General features: G+C 46.6%; 1 long non-coding RNA gene across 1 annotated transcript; it reads right to left on the reverse strand.

Annotated features, from left to right (window-relative positions):
• Positions 1-4,342: 4,342 nt before the first annotated feature.
• LOC116978888 lies at positions 4,343-5,824 on the reverse strand. The gene is made up of 2 exons (XR_004413590.1): positions 4,592-5,824; positions 4,343-4,494 (listed from the first exon to the last, which is right to left on the reverse strand). It is a non-coding gene; the product is annotated as an uncharacterized LOC116978888 (long non-coding RNA).
• Between the last annotated feature and the right edge of the window lie 3,717 nt (positions 5,825-9,541).

The raw sequence follows: 9,541 nt of genomic DNA on the forward strand, positions 1-9,541 counted from the left end.
GTTGCGTTGGTGGACCAGGCTCCCGTGGGAGCTATGGGTGAGTGGTGGAATATTGCGTTGGGGGTCCAGGCCTCCCATGTGACAGAGACCCAACGGGTCCCACTTGGTCTAGTACACTACAATACTGTATACAACAATTTACTACAGGCAAAACATACGGTGCTGGAGGAACTCAGCGGGCCAGGCAGCATCAGTGGAGAGAATGGATAGGAGACATTTCCAATTGGGACCCTTCTTTGGACTTCAGATTCAGTCTGAGTCTGAAGAAGGTCCTGACCCAAAACGTCGCGTGGCCATTCCCTCCACTGATGCTGCCGGACCCAATGAATTCCTCCAGCACTTTGTACTTTCCTCAAGATTCCACCATCTGCCGTTCCTTGTGTCTCCAATATACTACAGGCAACCACTTTTGTGTTTCTCTGTTTCCCTTTCTTCAGGTGTAAGCTGTTGCTTCTGTTCATACGTTCATAGGTCATAAGAGGAGAATTAGGCCATTCAGCCCATCGAGTCTACTCTGTCTCTACAGTAATCTACGGCAATTAATTCCACAGCTTCACCACCCTCACGCTAAATAAATTCTTACTCATCTCCTTTCTAAAGGTATATCCTTTTATTCTGAGGCTGTGCCCTCTGGTTCTAGACACTCCCACTAGTGGAAACATATTTTCCCCGTTCACTATATCCAGGCCTTTCACTATATCCAGGCCTTTCACTATTCAGCAAGTTTCAATGCAATCCCCCTCATCCTTCTCAACTCCAGTGAGTACACACCCAGAGCTGTTAAATACTTATCATACATTAACTTAATCATCCTCTATCATTCTCGTAAACCTCATCTGAACCCTCTCCAATGCCAGCACATCCCTCCTCAGATATAGGGCCTGAAATCGCTCACAATACTCCAAATGCAGTCTGACCAGCACCTTAATGAATGCATGATAACATTACGTAGTATTCCATACTACCGATTCAACCTGCAAATTAATCTTTCATGAAATCCTGTACCAGCACTCCCCAAACCCTTTGCACACCCGGTTTCTGAATCCTCTCCCCATTTAGAAAATAGTCTATGACTTTATTCCCACTACCAAAGTGCATAACTGCACACTTTGCTATACCGTATTCCATCTGCCACTTCTTTGCTCACTCGCCCAATCTGTTCAAGTCCTTCTGCAGACTCCCTGTTTCCTCCACGCTACCTGCCTCTCCGTCTATCTTAGTATCATCCGCAAACCTGGCCACAAAGCCACCAATTCCCTCATCCAAATCATTGACATACTACGTGAAGAGTAGTGAAACCAACACTGTCCCCTGCCGAACACCACCAATCACGGGCAGCCAATCAGAAATAAAACCCTTTATTCCTACTCAAGCTAAAAGGTTTTACTATAAGCCCCACTGCAGAGACTGTGCCACAGATTTCTGGACTGCAATTCCAGTAGACTACTGATGGAAAATTACACTGTTCATGGAGATTTAATAATAATAATAATAATGGATGGGATTTATATAGCGCCTTTCTAATACTCAAGGCGCTTTACATCGCATTATTCATTCACTCCTCAGTCACACTCGGTGGTGGTAAGCTACTTCTGTAGCCACAGCTGCCCTGGGGCAGACTGACGGAAGCGTGGCTGCCAATCTGCGCCTACGGCCCCTCCGACCACCACCAATCACTCACACACATTCACACACAGGCAAAGGTGGGTGAAGTGTCTTGCCCAAGGACACAACGACAGTATGCACTCCAAGCGGGATTCGAACCGGCTACCTTCCGGTTGCCAGCCGAACACTTAGCCCATTGTGCCATCTGTCGTCCCAGATTTACATGTAAGGAGTCATTGAATGGTTGACCTTTGAGTCTGTACCAGATCTATGTACGAGAAATTAATCTACATCTACTTCCTTACCTTCTCTCCATAATTCTGATTTTTTTTTCTTTCTGATACTGTAAGAAAGTTCAGATAAGACACTCTGGGCGGCACGGTGGTGTAGCAATAGTGCTACTGCCTTAGAGCGCCAGAGACCCGGGTTTGATCCTAACTGCAGGTGCTTTTCTGTACGGAGTTTATACGTTCTCCCCGTGACCTGCATGTGTTTTCTACAAGATACGATACGACATGATGGAACTTCATTTATCCCAGGAGGGAAATTGATCTGCCAACAGTCATAAAACACAAAATACATGAAACATGACATTAAAGTGACGAATGGAAAGGATTGGGGATGTGCGAAGATTGGGGATTAGAATTCCACCAAGCTTGATATTGTACAATGTGGTACTGCAAAACTTCTTAAACCTTTGTATTAGAAAGTGTGAATTTGTTCTTCTTCTTGCGTATGGCGTGCACAGCCTAAAGTTGGAGGACAACTTGTTCTATTTGATCTTATTTGATTGTGCATGCCGGGTTGATTGCATTCGTCGAAACAGGGCGGACCACGTGAAGGTTGCAATCTTCCACCCCTGTGAATTTGTTGACTGGAAAGGACCCTAACAGGAATGACAGTGGAACAGCAATGGCAGGAATTTCTAGGAACAATTCGGAAGATGCAGGATCTTTTCATTCCAAAGAGGAAGAAAGATACCAGAGGGAGAATGAGGCAACCGTGGCTGACAAGTGAAGTCAAAGACAGTATAAAGCAAAAGACAAGGCATATAACATTGCAAAGATTAGTGGGAAGCTTTTAAAAAAAACACCAGACGGTAACTAAAAAGGCAATATGGGGAGAAAAGATTAAATACAAAAGTAAGCTAGCCAATAATATAAAAGAGGTAACAAAAGTTTCTTCAGGTATATAAAGAGTATAAAAGAGGCAAGAGTGGATGTTGGACTGCTGGAGAAGTAATAACGTGGAATAAAGAAATGACAGAGGAAATTTAAAAAAAATTTGCATCAGTCTTCACAGTGGGAAACACCAGCAACTTGCCGGAAATTCAAGGGACTCAAGGGGTGGAAGTCAGTGGAGTGACTTATCACTAAAGAGAAAGTGCTTGGGAAGCTGAAAGGTCTGAAGATGGATAAGTCGCCAGGGCCGGGTGGACTGCACCCCAGGGTTCTGAAAGAGGTGGATTTAGACATTGTGGAGGCAGTAGTTGTGATCTATCAAGAATCACTAGAGTCAGGGGTGGTTCCAGACGATTAGAAAATTATAAATTTTACTCTGCGGTTCAAGAAGCGAACGAAGCAGAAGAGTGGAAACTATAGGCTGGTAGTGGTTTAGTGGTTGGTAAGATTTTAGAGTCCACTAGACCAAGTTGGGTCCCGTTCCCCCAATGCAATATTTCACCATTCTCCCACACACCCGCTCCTCTCCCTCTATCCCCCCCTCCCCCACTCTCCCTCCTCAACTCCCCCACTGCCCTCCTCTCCCTCTATCCCCCACTCACTACCTCCCCCCTCCTCTCCCTCTATCCCCCCCTCCTACCGCACTCTCCCTCCTCACCTCCCCCACTTTCCCCTCCCTCTCCCCTCCCTACCCCCCTCCTCTCTCTCTATCCCCTTGCTCCCCCACACCTCACCTCCCCCCTATCCTACCCTCCCACAATGAAAATCACGATGTTCCACCAAACTACAGCTGCCGCGTTCAAAGTTGTGCCGTTGTCGGCTGAAATTAAGTTAATGTTAATAAAGTGAATGGAGGATCCGTGGAGGGGTTTGTAAAGTAGAAGGAAACTTACCCGTGCAGCCGTTGGGTCCCCTTTGTGAGACCAGGCAAGTACAGCAAAAAAAGACATGGCGATTTAAAAAAAAAATTAAAGCCGGGATCCCGTTGTGATGTCATAACGTCGTACGCTGCTGACGGGCAGGGCAAGTGGAAAAGCTATTTTTGTAAAAGAGGTTTTTTGTAAAGTTTAAAATGTGAATAACTGGTAAAATATAACATCAATCCAAACAAAATTTGCCACAGCACACACCAGGACAATGGTAAGGTTGGCCAAAAATTGTAGCGCTATCGTGTACCGTTTTGCCGTGGTTTCAGGATCACACTAACACACACGCACGCATACAAACAAGATGAGAGTTTTAGTAATATACTAGACTAAGTGGGACCCGTTGGGTCCCATTTTCACACACGGGAGGCCTGGCCCCCCAACGCAATATTCCACTACTCACCCATAGCCCCCAACTGCGCAGGCGCGGCTGACGGGTTCCCGTTGTGACACTCCTGATCCCCCCTCACCCCTTCCGCCCCTTGCCCTTCCACCCCCCATACACTCACTCCATCCCCCCCATCCATTCTTAGTGGCTCTCCAGCGGCGCAGCCATTCCCACCCATTGGTTTCCCATTGAGACGTAGAATACGCAGGCATTACTGCACATGCACAGCTGACGGGCATGGCAAGTGGAAAAGAGATATATTAATGCTTAAAATGTGAATAACTCTTAAAATAAAACAACAATCTGAACGTTAAAGATGAGATTTATTCTGTTCAGTTCTTTCTAGTTGCGTCTTGTTGTATTCTGCTCCTCACTGCATCTCAATGTCTCTTTGCTGTTGATGAAAAAAAAGACAATTTTAATATAGAGAGATTATAGATAGAGGGAGAGGAGTGGGGTCAAACTTTAACGATGAAAATCTGAGAATTTACCTCAGAAGTCATCATTCAACCAAGCATGCCTTTAATGACACCATTCTTGGTTGATGTTCCATCCTTCAGGAAAACTCTGACATTTTCCTTCACCTTTCCTTGGCTAAGAACCACATATAGTTGTCCATACTGAAATACCGGTTTCTCGAGGTATATCAACACTTTCTCCATGGCTTGCCCTTGCATTTTATGGATTGTCAATTGACTGGACTGGATGGGGAATTGGGTCCGCTGAAGGGGAATATGTTTGCTCTTTGTCAAATTGAGCATTATCCTAGGAATGAGAACATTCCTTGATGTTGATTCTGGCAACGATCATATTATTGTGTCGCTCTTCCACAATCATCCGCGTTCCATTGCATAGCTTTGGGGGCAGGGCAAGGAGAATGAATCCAAGTTCCTCATTAACATGATCGGAGATCCTTTTTTCAACTCCAATTTGTGTGGTGGTAAACCAGAGATGTCGAGTGAATCGAGGAATTCTGTTGGGAAGTGAGTAGCATCAGTTCCCTCAGTGACAGCAATGAAAGAAAAGCACTTTAATGATTCGAGGGAAACGTCTGATGCATGGAGAATTGATGCTTCTCATCGTATCGTTCTGCGGAACCAAGATACAATTGTCAGAGAATAATTCTACAGGATTGCCAAATGCGGGATAGGTTAAATCAAAACAATCCTCCAGTGTTTTTGCTGATAGAACTATGTCTTGTGGCATTTCAATTTAATCGTCTTCATTCTTTAAAATCTCGTCTTCTCCAACTTTCAACAAAAATTGACAATAATCGCCTTCTCCCTCTTTCAATCGCATATTCATCTGCAATTGATACTTGGTGAAAAGTGTCCACAAGTAGGATTTCTTGATGCAAGAATTTTCAACATCAGCTTTCCCCTTTTCACTACATGAAGGAGTTGTCAAAAATCACCACAACAAATGCCGTAAGAATGCCGCCAAAAGGCTTACTGTTGGTGCATACATCTTGAAGAGTTCTGTCCACTGCTTCAAAGCTCTACCTCCTAATCATTGTGCATTCATCCCAAAAAATGAGTTTCAAACGTGCCGTGTTAGAGTTCTTCGCAATGTTGCAGAATGTATTCTCGTTCACTTGGATGGGTATTTTGAATCGTGAATGTGCATTTCTTCCACCAAGCATTAATTTAGCTGCTATCCCAGAGGATGCTACAGCAATAACCACATTACCTTGACCTCTAGCTTTGGAGAGGATCAAATTGGTGATAAATGTTTTTCCCATTCCTCCTGGTGAATCAATGAAAAACATTGAAGGAAGTTTCCTTTAAGGAGTTGCACACCTGGTTATTACACTGATCTCTGCTCAGCATTCAGCAGAGGCTCCTCAACAAATTGCTGTAGTTCAGTTCTATTGTATTGCAATTCCTGCAGCAATTCTGGATTGTCATCATCAAGGTGCATTCTTCCATTTCTTGTTTGTGGCAAATGAATGCATTCATTGTTTTGTTGTAATTCTCAAGCCTGTCTTGAATATACAACATAGCCTGATCATGATGCTTCTCTTCAATCATGATATTAGGATCACTCATTGTTCTCCATTCTTTGTACTTGAAGCGGGGGCTGTTGAGGGGGGGAGTGCAAGAGTCCTGCAGCCGGCTTGCGGACTCACTCAGCACGGCTTGTGGACTCACTCGCTCACTCAGCACAGCTTGTGTACTCAGTCACTCACTCAACACGGCTTGTGGGCTCGGTCACACAGCACGGCTTGGAGCAGAGGAGAACGGTGAGTAAGGTGGCGAGAAATCCTAGTGATATAAAAACAACGCAGACCGGAAGAGGACAAGATGAGAGTTTTAATAATAGTTTAGATAGACTAGACCAAGTGGGACCCGTTGGGTCCCTGTCACACGGGAGACATCGTCCCCTAACGTAACCCATTCCCCCAATGCAATATTCCACCACTCATGCATAGCCCCCAACTGCACAGGGGCGGCTCATTTCCCCTTATTCCCCAACACTCCCTCCCCCTCCTCTTCACCCTCTCTTTTTAAACTATAAAAATTTGACTTTTCACTTCCAAAAATCCAATTGCACTTGCTGCCAAAACTCAGTATCCTGTGATTGGCAACATTGTAACGGGCAGAGACAGCAAGTGCAATTGGATTTTTTACAGTGAAAAGTTAAGTGGGCAGTTTATCTAAATGAGATCCCATTGTGACATCAAAGCTGCTAACTGCCACTGCAACTTGAACTGATTTTTCTCAAACTGGATTTAGTAAAGTTCAAAATGTGAATAACGTGAAATATACCATCAATCTGAACAAAACTTGATACAACACACCACAGGACAATGTTGAGTAAGGAGGTCCAAAAATTGTAGCACCGTTTTCGTGTCGTTCTGGGAGCATATGGGCATGCACGCACGCAGACACACAGAATCACAGACAAGATGAGAGTTTTAGTAATATACTAGACTAAGTGGGACCCGTTGAGTCCCAGCATCACACGGGTGGGCTAGTTCCCCAACGCAATATTCCACCTCTACACCAATTCCAATATTGGTGGCCGGGGAAGGGGGGGGGGGGTGCTTTCTGGAGCACTAGTATGGGTGTTGTGGGCTGAAGGGGCTGGTTTCCAGAGGGTTACTATGGACATTGTGGGCCGAATGGATTCTTGGGCTGGCAGCTCAGTCACTCAAGCCTGTTCTACTGGCAGCTCACTCATTCACGGCTGGTGGGCTGTCAGTTGACTCACAGCTATTCCTTGAAATTCCATTTCAAGCTGGGTGCAAGGACACCAAATTCAAGTGCAATTTCGTACCATTTCTAGCAGGGTGCAAGGCCACTAAAGACAGCGAATCGTGACCTCTCCCTCCTCCATCTTGCAGAGACTGAGCCATGCCCACACTTCTGGGTTTTATAGGCCCTCCCCCTCCCACCAGAAGGGGTGTGGCCTTCATGGCGTGATTGACAGGAGAGAGAATCTCCACATTTTTTAAACATTAATTACTCTTATTTTTCAACGATGGGAAAAATCCTCGGCACCTGATGAGCGGAAGGGGGCCGAGGAAGATGGCCAAAAATCACAGCCGTACATAGTAGCGTTTTTTCTAAAATCAATATAAAGTGCAAACAGGAAGTGGTCAAGATTAGACTTTTAATTATATAGAAGGCAAGGCAACATTAATTAGGCAAGGCAACTTTAATTAGGCAACACAGCTTTAGCATTTCCAACCCAAATGCAACACAGCTTTAGCATTTCCAAACCAAAGGCAACACAGCTTTAGCATTTCCAAACCAACATATGTTCAGTGTTATTCACAGCTCAGACTGAGAGATGTGACCATCTCGCTCCCCCATCTTGCAGACTGACTGAGGCACTCAACACTTCCGGGTTTTATAGTCCCTCCGGAAGGGGCGTGCCCTTCAGGCGAGAAAATCTCAACATTTTTTTAAACACTAATAACTCTTTTATTTTTAATCGATGGGAAAAATCCTCTTGTCCTGCACAGCGGAGGGGAACTCTGAGTAAGATGGCCAAAAATCATAGCCGTAAGTGGCAGTGTTTTTTCTAAAATCAATACACAGAACTACAGGAAGTGGTCAAGATCAGACTTTTAGTAATATAGACTAGATTAATTGGAACCCGTTGGGTCCCAGTTACACGGGAGGCCTGGTCCCCCAACGCAACCCATTCCCCAGTGCAATATTCCACCTCTCACCTGTTACCCCAAGGCAATGGCGGGAACGTTCTGTAGCCAGGGGACGGGGCCAGCTTCAGGCAGGAAGCGTCCTGCAGCCAGGGGAGGGGGACGGCTTCAGGCGGGGCCAGTAGGGGGCTGGTGGGGGGGGGTGTGGGGGAGGGTGTGTGTGTGGGGAATGGGGTGGGGGGGGGGAAGGGAGGGGTGTGGGGGAGGGGGTGTGTGGGGGAGGGGGTGTGTGTGGGTGAGGGGGTGTGTGTGGCGAAGGGGGGGTGGGGGAGAGGGGGTGGGTGGGGGAGGGGGAGGGGGGTGTGCGGGGGAGGGGAGGTGTCCGGGATAGGGGGTTGTGTGGGGGAGGGGAGGGGAGATGTGTGGGGAGGGGGGTTGTGGTGGAGGGGTGGTGTGGGGGAGGGTGGGTGTAGGGGAAGGGGGGTGGGTATAGGGGAGGGGGTGTAGGGGAGGAGTGGGTATATGGGAGGGGGGTGTAGGGTAGGGGGAGTGGGTATATGGGAGGGGGGTGTAGGGAAGGGGGGTTGTAGGGGAGGGGGGTGTAGGGAAGGGGGAGTGTGGGAGGGAGGTGTCTGGGCTCACCGGTTCCCGACCCCGGCTCCGACCCCAGCCACACTCCTGGCTGCAGGACCCGGCTTCGGACCCGTCCCAAGCACCTGTCACGCTCACAGCCCGCCCCCGCCCGCGGAACACAGCCCACACTCCGCTGCTTCAACTTTATTCTCGGCGGCTTCTGGACGGGCTCACGGATTTAGCCCCGCCTCCGGGGTTTTGTTCTCCAGCGGGTGCCGGAAAGGGCGTTACCTTCACGGTCACTGACAGGTGAGAAGACAAATCTGTTGTTTTCACGATTTTATTAAACCTTCATAACGTTTGTAATCTTCCACCGATCGGAACAAAACATGGTGCCTTGAAACAGAGGAGAGCGGTGAGTAAGGTGGCGAAGAAATCCTAGCAATATATGGAACCGTTGTTCTCGGAGGCCCCACCACGCCAGGTTATATTTTTATCAGTGAAGTACCTGATCACCTGATAATTATCATAATTATCATAATTATCATAATTGGGAGATCTTTCATACTCTTTGCAGCAGATTACTGTAGGTGAATTATTTTGGAATAGCAATAGCCAAATCAAAAACAAACCTTACCGGCTGTAAAGTATCTTGTCTGTGTCAAGAATATATGTTTTTCTTTGTATTTTCCTACTCTATATTTCTAAATTACTGATCTTGCTTGTGGCCAGTATCAGAATAGCAGGTAAAACAAAGCAG

The sequence above is a fragment of the Amblyraja radiata genome, chromosome 12, assembly GCF_010909765.2.
Source record: "Amblyraja radiata isolate CabotCenter1 chromosome 12, sAmbRad1.1.pri, whole genome shotgun sequence".
NCBI classification, from domain to species: domain Eukaryota; kingdom Metazoa; phylum Chordata; class Chondrichthyes; order Rajiformes; family Rajidae; genus Amblyraja; species Amblyraja radiata.